Source organism: Prionailurus bengalensis, chromosome B1 (genome assembly GCF_016509475.1).
Source record: "Prionailurus bengalensis isolate Pbe53 chromosome B1, Fcat_Pben_1.1_paternal_pri, whole genome shotgun sequence".
NCBI lineage: Eukaryota > Metazoa > Chordata > Mammalia > Carnivora > Felidae > Prionailurus > Prionailurus bengalensis.
The window spans coordinates 82,344,024-82,356,734 of NC_057344.1; the positions used below are offsets into that span (position 1 = coordinate 82,344,024).

At 38.2% G+C, this 12,711-nt stretch overlaps 1 pseudogene; it reads left to right on the top strand.

The window, feature by feature from the left end:
• The window catches only part of LOC122468955, a 28,679-nt pseudogene extending 16,322 nt beyond the window's left edge, over positions 1–12,357 (top strand).
• The last annotated feature ends 354 nt before the right edge of the window (positions 12,358–12,711 follow it).

The following is a 12,711-nucleotide window of genomic DNA, read 5'->3' on the forward strand; positions in this document are numbered from 1 at the left end:
AGGTAACATAATTATTAATAAATTAATAGCTACTAAAAAATTAATAATAATGTTGGATTAGAGAACCTACAGGCATGAGTAGGGGTGTGAGCAGACATTTTCTTTTACCTTCAGAATTTCACAGGTGTCCAAAAACATTGTAAAGATGTGAGAAGGGGCCAATCTAAGGACAAGTGCCCTGGGGTGGCCAATAAATAGCTCTGCTTGCGTGAATATTTTGCTGCTTTGTAGTTAAAAATCAGTAATTAAATTGAAATTAGGTCTTGTGGAAAACATTGAATCTCTTTTTCTTCAAACTTTCTTAATAAAGTTCAAGTATTTTCAGTGTTCTCCCTGATGCTGGATTTTGAGCTCTCTGCTCTCTGGTTCCTTGGGCAGCTGCTACCTTGCTATCCAGTAGAAAAGTTGATTGGGAATCTTTTGCAGTCCTTTTGAAATTTTGTAATAAAATGTTCTTTTATATATTAAAAAATTATTTTTTCATGTTTATTTATTTTTGAGAGAAAGATGGGGGAGCAGGAGGGGCAGAGAGAGAGAGGGAGACACAGAATCTGAAGCAGCCTCCAGACTCTGAGCTGTCAGCGCAGAGCCTGACTTGGGGCTCAAGCTCACAAACCTCGAAATCATGACCTGTGCCAAAGTCGGAAACTTAACCGACTGAACTATACAGGCATCCCATAAAAAGTTCTTTTAAAAATGTATTTCATTTTCTGTACACATAAGAGGAAAGTGAATTATTAAAATATTTTGTAAAGCACATTCTTGTTTACAAGGAACATTCATGCCCACTGCTTTAGATGCTTAAAGCAACCTTGTCAGGCAGGTAAGGCAGGTGTCGCCCCGTAAAACAGATGAAACGGAAACCATAAGCAACCAGAAGCAGGTCTTCTGACTCCTGATCTAGTGTTTTTTTCCTTATTTCAACTCATTCGTAACCAAATGCCAATGAAAGCATTCTATTTTAATGTGGGTTCTTGGGTTTTCATATTATTAATATTAAATTTTTTGAAATTTTTTGAAACTTTTTGAAACTTCATGGAATCATTAGGAATATCACTGTTAATCAGAGGGACAACTAATAGTTAATCAATTCTCAGTCTACTTCTGTTAACTAACTTTGCTTTCTCTTCCTGTGTATGTTCTGGGTCTCAGAAGTGCAGGATCAAGGGTGAATGGAGTAGGTGGAGGCCTTATCACTAAACAAACATTTAACTTATTGCCACTGGATGGTAACCGTGTAATAAATGCCAGCTTCAAAGAACATTTCAACATGATACAGTAGGAGATTCCTAAAACAGGATTATAAGATTTAAACACCTTCCTCATCTGGTGGGAATTATGTGGGGCTGCACATAATTCAAGTTCTTCCTAGAATTTGGGTGCTCTGTATTTCTTGTGTCATTCCCACAAGAGCAGTGTTAACCCCAAGAGTGCAGCTGTGATGCCCAAAGGTTGTGAACTCTAACATCATGGTGTTAATTTTTATGAGAATTAGGTCAAGATTAGCCTAAGCGGAGCCACTAAATAACTTAGGATCACAAGCAAAATGGGAAATAAAATGTGTTTTACACTGAATCTTTACAGAAAGATTTTGCAAAGAACAGTTAATTAACTGTGGGACCAATTGGGGATACATTTTTAATGATTTTCAGGTAGTCTAGAGAAAAGCTAACTAAAAAATTTCCAGACCCCAACTGCTCCTCTAAAATGGGCTAAGAACTATAGCAGTGAATTAAGATAACCTGTGAATTTTTCTAACCAAAATAAAAATACCAGCTATGACATATTTCTTTTACTCTTTGCCAATTCTTTAATAGTCCATTAGGTATTTCTAGGAGGTGGAGTAGTTGAGATGAAAATCTGAGCTCAGAAACCTGAAAGGCCAGAATCTTGAATAAACTGCTTGAGGCGAGATGGAACTGCATGTGACAGAAGGCTTTCTCTGTGGCAGGTGTGCCTCAGACCAGGCATGGGTTTCATTTGGATGAGTCTTTGAAAGTTCCAAGAATTAGGGGCACTTGGGTGGCTCAGTCGGTTGAGTGTTGGACTTCAGCTCAGGTCATGATCTCACGGTTCGAGGTTCAAGCCCCACGTTGGGCTTTGTGCTGACAGCATGGAGCCAACTTAGGACTCTTTCTCTTCCTCTCTCTCTGCCCCTCCCCTGCGCTCTCTCTCTCTCTCTCTCTCTCTCTCTCTCAAAATAAATAAGCATTTAAAAAAAGTATGAAATTTCCAGGAATCAGTGAAAAAAGGGACTTGAAGAAACTTAGAAATAACTGGTCTAATCCCACTATAGCCTAAGAGCAGGCCACTTCCTGGAGAAGGAATTCAATTCCTTCTGTAGGACTTAGCTAAACTGTTCCATGCGGTTCAGACCAAGAGGTGAGTCACTCAGCTCGATTCAAGAATCTGTTCTTTCAACCCCACTCCATCTCCCTATTGGACCCTTGTTGTAAAACCCATTTCTTGCATAGTACCTCTCCTTTCCCTGACGTATACATTATTGATTACATGTGTTGTTTTTCGTTAAAAACACTTTAATCTTTGGGGCACCTGGGTGGCTCAGTTGGTTAAGTGTCCGACTTCGGCTTAGGTCATGATCTCATGGTTTGCGAGTTTCAGCCCTGCGTCGGGCTGTGTACTAATAGCTCAGAGCCTGGAGCCAGCTTCTGATTCTGTGTCTCCTCCTCTCTCTGCCCCTCCCATGCTCATGCTCTCTCAATAATAAATAAATGTTAAAAAAAAAAACAAACACCCAAAAAACACTTTAATCTTCTTTCTTTTGCTTGGACTGGAAATGCTGGGAATTACAGTTAGTAATTATATGATTAGCAATTATGTGTCCAACAGTGAAGCTGAATATAGTTTTACTCATATATATTTTCCTTAGGTAGTATATAGGCATGATTTTCAATTCCAAGGTCCTTTTCACAACTAGCCTTTTTTTTTTTAGACCCCTTAATTACAATAAAAATAATTTACAGGGTCCCTTTTGTGAGCTGGTTTATAACACAGAGATGCTGGCATAGTATTTATACCTACATAGATAGGTTTAAAAAGAAGATACAGTCAGGGGCGCCTGGGTGGCTCAGTCGGTTAAGTGCCCGACTTCGGCTCAGGTCATGATCTCACGGTCCGTGAGTTTGATCCCCGCGTCGGGCTCTGTGCTGACAGCCCAGAGCCTGGAGCTTGCTTCAGATTCTGCGTCTCCCTCTCTCTCTGACCCTCCCCCCTTCATGCTCTATCTCTCTCTGTCTCAAAAATAAATAAACATTGAAAAAAAAAATTAAAAAAAAAAGAAGATACAGTCAAATGGGAAGTTTTTTCATTGAAGGCAATTTTATTATAGTCATAAGTTTTATCTTTTTTTTTTTTTGTGACTGCTTCTTTAAATAGCAGCCATTCCTTGTTTCATTCTTTAAATACTTCCCTAAACGAGTAAAGCTAAAATAGGTGCCTTCAGCTTTTCTTGAACCATAGAGATTTTATTTTATAAAAAAAAAAAAAGAAAAAAAAATCAAATTTCCTTGAGGCAAAAATTGGAAATTTGACTTTACTCAGGGTTCTTCAAACTACTAGTTAATGAAAGAAAAAGTGAGATAGAGTTATGGAATGTTAGCTCTCAAAACCACTTAGTTTCATCTCTTTATTTAACAGACAAATAAACCAAAGCCCTATGGGCCAGCCAATTCTCTGGTAGGTTACACAGTTGGGTGGTGGGGAAGTCTATGGGGATTTGTCTCAACTCTGAGTGATTCTGTTTAACCCTGAGTATTTGGTGGGATCTGGCTTGGGAAGCAGTGAAAGAACAGAAGCTAGGTAAAAACAACCCATGACAGGTTTATGGCCAGCTCATTAAGTGAAATCCTTTGCTTGACACTGTATCGCTTTCTTTGCTGGGTGTGGATTGACAGGTATTGATGAAATGTCTTAGGTTCTCATTCAAAATGCCTGGTGACAAATCAGAACTTTGACAAGTCGAGGTTATCAACAAAACTACAGGGTGAGTCTGTGGACTCTAGCCTGTAATAGTCATTATACAGTCTCTAACAAGCTTCTGTGCTTCAACAGAGATGCACTTGATCTCTTCACCCCCCAAGAGTAGATTAAGTGCTTCAATAAATATGCCATTAAGATACTTCATTGTACTAAGCCATTAGTACACACCTAAAATACACTGGAAGCAGAGGGCTGTCAGCCACCCAAGAAGATTATGAATGGCCTAGAGAAATGCCTAATGCTGTGTTTGCTTTGATATTGCATTATTAAATACAGTTTTCCTATTGGTTTCAATAAAACTAGAGTGAAGAAAATAGCAAATTCCTTTCCAGTCTACTCTAAACGAGTCCCTCTGCCACCATGTCTACTTGGTTGTGGTTCTGTCTACATTAATTCCTTGACTTTGTGCCTGAGTCAGAGTATAGGTTTCAGAGTACCCTTTTACCACCAGCTAAACCTCTTTGGGATTTCACTTTCTTATTGGAGAAGCTAAATTGGAAGAGTTTTAGATATGTTTACCATGGATATACCATTTATGTTGCTTGTCTGCTATTTTCTTTCTTACCTTTCTGGACATAATATTCATGATAATAGAAACAATATGGTAATAGAATTTTACCACCACATGAAACCCAGGAGATCATTTAACTAAACCCTTCATTTTAGGGGTGAATAAATTATAGATCAGAGATGTGAAGAAACAGTTATTTGTGATGCCTTTGCTGTCTTAAAGGGATTCAGTATCTGTAGCTTATTTTTTTCCTAAAATTTAAACTTAATTATCCTCTTAAATCCTTACTTGTGATTTGGCTTCCATCACTTTCTAGTGGTTAGTGTGATTTGGGTGAGAAAACTTCGGTGCAGAGAGACGACTTGACCAAAGTCAGAGATTGAGGTAAACTAGAGAAAAACCTGGTGTTGAATTTTAGGGTGCTAATCCACGGAAAAAAATCCCTTTAAAAAAAATCTGCACTCACTTCTTTTAATATTGGAAAAAAAGATAATCAGAATCTTCATTTTTCACATGGTTTTTGCATAGATTAAAAACTTTTTTTATCTTAATTGTTTTGCTTAAGTATGGTTGACACATTATATTACACTAGTTCCAGGTGTACAACATAGTGATTCAACAAGCTTATGTATTATACTATGCTCACCACAAGTGTAGTTACCCTCTGTCACCATTCAAGGCTGTTCTAATATCACTGACTATATTCCTTATACTGTGCCTTTTATTCCTGTGATTTATTCATTTCATAACTGCAAGCCTGAATTTCCCACGTCCCTTCACCCATTTTGCCCATCCTTCCACCTTCCTCCCCTCTGGCAACCATCAGTTTGTTCTCTGTGTTTATAGGTCTGATTTGGCTTTTTGTTTATTCATTTTTTTTAAATTCCACTTATGAGTGAAATCATATTGTATTTGTCTTTCTTTGTCTGACTTATTTCACTTAGCTAGTACCCTCTAGGTCTATTTGTGTTGTTGCAAATGGCAAGATCTCATCCTTTTTTATGGCTGCATAGTATTTTACGCAGCACCTCCCTTATCCGTTCATCTATTGATGGACTCTTAGATTGCTTCCATATCTTGGCTATTGTAAATAATGCTGCAATAAACATAGGGATACATATATCCTTTCAAATTAGGGTTTTCATTTTTATTTGGGTAAATACCTAATAGTAAAATTATTGGATGATATCATATTTCTATTTTTAATTTTTTTGAGGAACCTCCATAGTATTCTCCACAGTAGCTACACCAGTTTACATTCCCACCAACAGGGATTCCCGTGGGCAGATTCCTTTTCTTCACACCTTCATCAACACTTGTTATTTCTTGTCTTTTTGATTTTAGCCATTCTGACAGGTATAAGGTGATATCTCCTTGTGGTTTTTATTTGCATTTCCCTGATGATGAGTGATGTTGAGCATCTTTTTATGTGTCTGTTGGCCATCTGGATGTCTCCTGTGGAAAAATGTCTATTCACGTCTTCTGCCCATTTTTTAATCAGGTTGGCTGTTTTTCTGGTGGTGCGTTGTATAAGTTCTTTATATATTCTTAGATATAAGCTCCTTATCAGGTATATCATTTGCAGATATCTTCAGTAGACTGCCTTTTTTGTTTTATTCATGGTTGTGCAAAAGCTTTTGGCTTTGATATAGTCCCAATAGTTTATTTTTGCTTTTATTTCTCTTGTCTCAGGAGACGTACCTAGAAAAATGTTACTACAGCCATTGTCAGAGAAATTACAACCTATGTTCTCTTCTAAGTATTTTTTTATGGTTTCAGGTCATACACTTCAGTATTTAATCCATTTGAGTTTATTTTTTGTGTGTGGTATAAGAAAGTGGACCGGTTTCACTCTTTTACACATAGCTGCCTTGCTCCTGGCACCATTTATTGAAGAGACTGTCTTTTCCCCATTGTATATTCATCATCCTTTGTCATAGATTAATTGACCATATAATCATGGGTTTATCTATGGGCTCTCTGTTCTGTTCTGTTGATCTATGTGTCTGTTTTTGTGCTAATGCCATACTATTTTAATTACTACAGCTTTGTGGTATATCTTGAGATTGGGAATTGTGATACCTCCAGCTTTGTTTTTTTCTCAAGGTTGCTCTGGCTATTTCAGGTCTTTTGTGGTTTCACACAGACTTTAGTATTATTTGTTCTAGTTTTGTAAAAAATATTGCTGGTATTTTTATAGGGATTGCATTGTATCTGTAGATTGCTTTGGGTAATATGGACATTTTAACAATATTAATTCTTCCAATCCAATTCCAGCATGGAATAACTTTACATTTGTTTGTATCGTCTTCAGTTTCTTTCATCAGTGTTTTATAGTTTTCAGTGTACAGGTCTTTCACCTCTTCAGTTAGGTTTATCCCTAAGTATTTTATTCTTTTTGGTGCAATTGTAAATGAGATTGTTTTCTTAATTTCTCTTTCAGCTACTTCATTATTAGTGTATAGAAACACTACTGATTTCTGGGTATTGATTTTGTGTCCTAAAACTTTACTGAATTTACTTATTCTTGTAGTTTTTTGGTAGAATCTTTAGGGTAGAATCATAGGTTTCTATGTATAGATCATGTCTTCTGCAAATAGTGATAGTTTAACTTTTTCTTCACCAATATGGATGCCTCTAATTTATTTTTCTTCTCTGATTGCTGTGGCTATCAGATTTCTGGCTCTGATTTCCAGTATTATGTTGAATAACAGTGGTGAGAGTGCACATCCTTGTCTTTTTCCTGATTTTAGAGGAAAAGCTCTCAATTTCTCTTCATTGAGTGTTAGCTGTGGGTTTTTCATACGTGGCTTTTATTATGTTGAAGTATGTTCCCTCTAAACCTACTTTTTATCATGAATGGGTGAGTTAAGAGTTTTTATCATCAATGCATGTTGAATTTTTTCAAATGCTTTTTCTTCATCTCTTGAGATAATCATATGATTTTTTTATCCTTAATTTTGTTGATGTGGTATATCATGTTGATTGATTTACAAATACTGAACTGCCCTTGCATCCACAGAATAAATCCCACTTGATCATGGTGAATCATCATTTTAATATATTTTTGAATGTTGTTTACTCATATTTTGCTGAGGATTTTTACATCTGTGTTCATCAGGTATATTGGGCAGTACTTTTCTTTTTTTGTGGTTTCCTTATCTGGCTTTGGTATCAGGGTAATGCTGGGGTTGTAAAATGTTTTTGGAAGCTTTCCTTCCTCTTCTATTTTTTTGAATAGTTTGAGCAGAATAGATATTAATTCTCCTTTAAATGTTTGATAGAATTCACTTGTGTAAGCCATCAGTTTTGGACTTTGTTGTTTGGTAATTATTAATTACCAATTCAATTTTGTTGCTGGTAATTTGTTCAGATTTCATATTGATCTTTAATATTTCATCTGGTCCAAGAAAGACTCTGAAAAGTTAAATATATCCTGCAAATTTAGTAAAACAACTTTTCAAATGGCTTACCTGGAATGACATGTTGACTTATTAAGTTCAGATAGTTTTTTAACTTGTTTGTCTTTTAGGGGAAAGGGGTGGTTATGATTGATTTCAGTGGAAGACTTCAAGTTGGATTGATGCAACCAACTTAAGCAAACCCTTTTTTTCTGAATTAGCTCATTATCTTACATGAAGAATGAACAAGTTTTAAAAGTAATCTACTACTGACCAGTATTATTCCCTTTATTCCAATAAAAACATAGTTAAGAATAATGAAGTGATGGGATTGTGTAGGACTTTTTACAATAAGCATGTGTTACTTTTATTGTTTTATTAAAAAATATATCAGAATTAAAATAATGTGGGTTTGGGGCGCCTGGGTGGCGCAGTCGGTTAAGCGTCTGACTTCAGCCAGGTCACGATCTTGCGGTCCGTGAGTTCGAGCCCCGCGTCAGGCTCTGGGCTGATGGCTCGGAGCCTGGAGCCTGTTTCCGATTCTGTGTCTCCCTCTCTCTCTCTGCCCCTTCCCCGTTCATGCTCTGTCTCTCTCTGTCCCAAAAATAAATAAACGTTGAAAAAAAAAATTAAAAAAAAAATAATGTGGGTTTATGGTGATTTTATTTTCTGATCAGATCACTTATTAGTGCTCCCATAAGACCATGTATCATACATAACAGCAGCACTGAATTTCATTTCTATTTAAATTAATAAAGTTTCAGGAATCCTTGACACCAGAATACAATGACTGACAGTCATATCCTAACCTTGTGAAAATGCAGTAGTACTCATTTGCACTGTCTTCTCCACAGAGACCATGTCTTATTTATTTTGTATCTCCGGTTCATAGAACAATAATGCACTCAATGAGTATCTTTTGAATGAATCTGTTTATCTATCAAATTCTATAATCCTGGTGTACATTCTGAGTTCCTATGGGTAGGGCAAAATTCCAGTTCTAAATGTATATAAAACAGAGTAGTGTCCTAATTTGGCATTATAGATCCATCATATATAACTTGATACAGCTGTTAAAAGAGAGGAGGCTGCAAGGCATAGTAAATAGTAGAGAATGCACCCTTCTCAATGCTGATGACATGGTTTTATTAATACAGACCACGATTTTCCTTTAGAGCTGCTGAACCTATTGCCTACTTACTGTCAGAATAGTTTAACATCAACTGTGCTACAGCGAAAACCATTGTATTTGACAGACATTCTCCAGTATTTAAATGAACAATACTAAGTAACCCTATACAACAGGTCAACTCATTCAGCTATTGGAATGTATATTTTGCTGTTAACTTACGCTGGTGGGTCCATGAGGATACAATTCTACTGAAAAAAAAAAAAAATAGACGTTCACCAAAGGCCAGGCTGAACTGCTTTTATGGTCAAAGCAGCCCGTTGGTAGTTTACAGAGTGCCTGGCTCTCTAGGAACCACCCTCCTCCCTGCTTAGAGGAGGGGATCCTAATCCCTCCTGCCAGCGGCCTTTGCCTCGCTCAAGATTACATGAGTCTTTAGATTCTGAGGAAAGCTGCCAGCTGCCTTGACTGGAAAAAAAGATAAGAGAAACCTTGCTGAGGAGAGGGAGGGGCCAAGACTAGGAGGGAGTAGAGTGGAGCTCCTGGAGGGAGCTGAGGGGATGAAACCCAAAGAAGAGATATGCCCGCAAAACAAGTTGGAATAGTGAACAAAGGCTCTTCAGTGCCTGGGCTGAGGTAGAATAACAAGGGGAGAACCCCATTGTGGTGCAGGAGGAAGATGGCGAAGGGGTGAGGTTACTGATTGCCAGGGGAAGGGGACAAAGGGAAGAAGAGCTCAGCTTCCTCATCTGTTCCTCCCTTTGCATCTAAGGTCTACCTTGTAGGGCTGTACCTTTGTTTCTACCAGTTGGGCAACTGACATAAAAGAGAAAGCACAGACACCACTGAGGGCAGTTCTTTTTGTATTTTTAAAAACAATTAAAAAAAATTTTTTTTCAATGTTTATTTACTTTTGAGACACAGAGAGACAGAGTATGAACGGGGGAGGGTCAGAGAGGGAGACACAGAATCTGAAGCAGACTCCAGGCTCCGAGCTGTCGGCACAGAGCCCGACGCGGGGCTCAAACTCACAAACCGTGAGATCATGACCTGAGCCGAAGTTGGATGCTTAACTGACTGAACCACCCAGGCTCCCCTTTTTAAAAAAATTTTTAATGTTTATTTATTTCTGAGAGAGAGAGAGAGAGAGTGAGAGAGAGAGGGAGAGGGAGAATATGAGTGGGGGAGGGGCAGAGAGAGAGGGAGACACAGAATCTGAAGCAGACTCCAGGCTCCGAGCCGTCAGCACAGAGCCTGACACAGGGCTCAAACTCACGACCATGAGATCATGACCTGAGCCAAAGTTGGATGCTTAACTACTGAGCCACCCAGGCACCCCAGGAGCAGTTCTAAAGCAACAGAAATACTGTGGGCCAATCAGGGAGATGCTGTTCCTGAAGCAGTTATTGGAAGTGTGAACAAAGCCTGGTGATAGTTAACACCAGCCTTCAAACCTTCTCAGGCCCAAATTGTCTTCCACCATTTATGGCACAAGACCCTAGGGTCTCAAGTGAATACTCATCTGAGGATTTGAGCAGAGTCAGTATTACTTTTTGAGAAAATAATTTGGCCTTGTTTATTAGGAAAACCCTGTGTCCTGATTCTTCACAGAGGTAGAGAATATCTACTAGAAAATGTCAGGCTGCTAAGGAACTTTAAAAAATAAGGGTTTTTTTTTTCTGCCATGTGTGGCATTTTAAAAGGCAGTATGAAATATTGGCATCTCAGATCCCGGTAGAGGATTCAATTATGACATGACAGTCATTTGCTTGCCAAAGCGTGGCCGCAACATCTGTTATGTTAAAGAAAGCTGTTAGGGCAGCTGGGTCAAGTAAATTCTGTAGAAAAAATTTCGTTTCAATGGAAAGCCGGCCTTGTGCATAGCAATCCCTTCCAGATGATAAGATAGATTCTAGCCCAGTGCAATGTCTTTGAGCTATTCTGCCACAGTGGTAGGCAACTGATAGATACGTATATTATGTCTGATCCAGCAGTGATTTTAATTTACTTCCTCCACCACATGAAAAAAGTACTTTGGCCCTATTTACAACGTTCCTTTAATCCTTGTGAATTTGTGCTGCTTTGACTTTTCCTTTGAACTGGTTTATAACATCTCTCTGGTTCCCTCATGTCATATGATTAAAAAAAAAAAAACCTCTATAACCCATGTTCATTTTAATGGCTGTATGGGAGCCATGATTTTACCATTTTCTGAAAATTATTTTTTAACAGCTCTCTTCTCTGCTAGGCTCTCAAAGCACTTTTTCTCTACTAGAGGTAAGAAGAGAAACTAATATTTACATATTTTACCAAATGTTCTTCAAGTGACCCAAGGAATCTTTGAAGTCAGTTCATCAGGGAGAAAATTATTGCAGCCCAGCTCAAGCTCCACCAGGAGGCTGACACTTTTATTGTAAGCCTTGATGTTCTGGTGCTTTTTCAGGTGCCTCTGTTCTTATCATACGAATTCTTGTGAGCTGATTTTGCCCTGCTCTCTGGGGAGATAGCTTCAGGGCTTCTGAGCACCAGTAAGGTGAAGTTTGCCAGTTGCCCCCTCTTTTTGCTTATTCTGGGGCACTGTGACCTGCCCTAAATTGTTTTTGAGGAAGGTAGACTCTATTAATTCATAAAATAATTGCCATGCCCCTCCCTTTTCCTGCTATCAAATAGCCAAAATTCTTAAGGTTGCTCTGATGTTCAAAATGACAAATTTTATCTGAAAATGACGTTTTCAGGATGCAAGGAACTGTTAAGAACTATAAAGAAAACTTATTTCGCAAATTTTGTTCAAGTGTGGAGTGGAGTATTTTATGTTGGTTTGCACTCAGCTGCAAGGACCAAGCAAGACAAAACCTCTGTCTTCAAGGAAGTCATAGGGGGAAAAAAAGCAACAACAACAAACAAACAACTCACACATACAACTAACTATAAAATAGTGGGAGAGATCATCCAGTAGCAGTGGCCAGTAAGGAGACAAGGGCACGACAGAGAGACACCGTGCCCTTCTTTGACGTGCAGAAAAGTTGGGTCTTAACTTAGATCATTGGATGTCAATCCGAAGTGTTGAGCAGCCTCACAAGATTCCAGGTCAATGTCATGCTTTTGAAAAAGAGTAGATAGAATGTATACATGGAATCAGTGGTATCCATGCAGAGAGAGAGTGCAAGATAGAATCTGATGATTTTGTAGAAGGTCTGCTTCAGCAGAAAACGATGAAACGTCTGAGCGGCATCAGGACACAGCAGGATAAGCTAATAAAGGGAGGGGAGTATACACCCTTACCTCACCACCTGGGCAAGGAGGACCTTAGGCCCTGAGCTGAGCTACTGCTCCTGGTGGCTCCAGGCTCATTTTCATGTTATCTCCACTGAAAAGCTCATTTTTGAAAACCTTTTTGTGAAGAGTAAGATTGTTCTATCCTATTAAAAAAATAATAATAACGTGAGATCAGGGCTATACTTAGCAGTATGAATGCAATGGGAGAAACAGGATGGGGCCAAAAAGTGAATATAATTGCTCGGTAAAGAAATTTATCTAGAATTTTAATTGAACAGACTTGAGAGTTGTCCAGTCAGTTTACAGATGAGGAAACCAAGTCCCAAAGATGTTATATGATCACAATTTTTCCAATGATGTAAGGGTAGAGACATAAAAGTGTGTGCTCACACCAT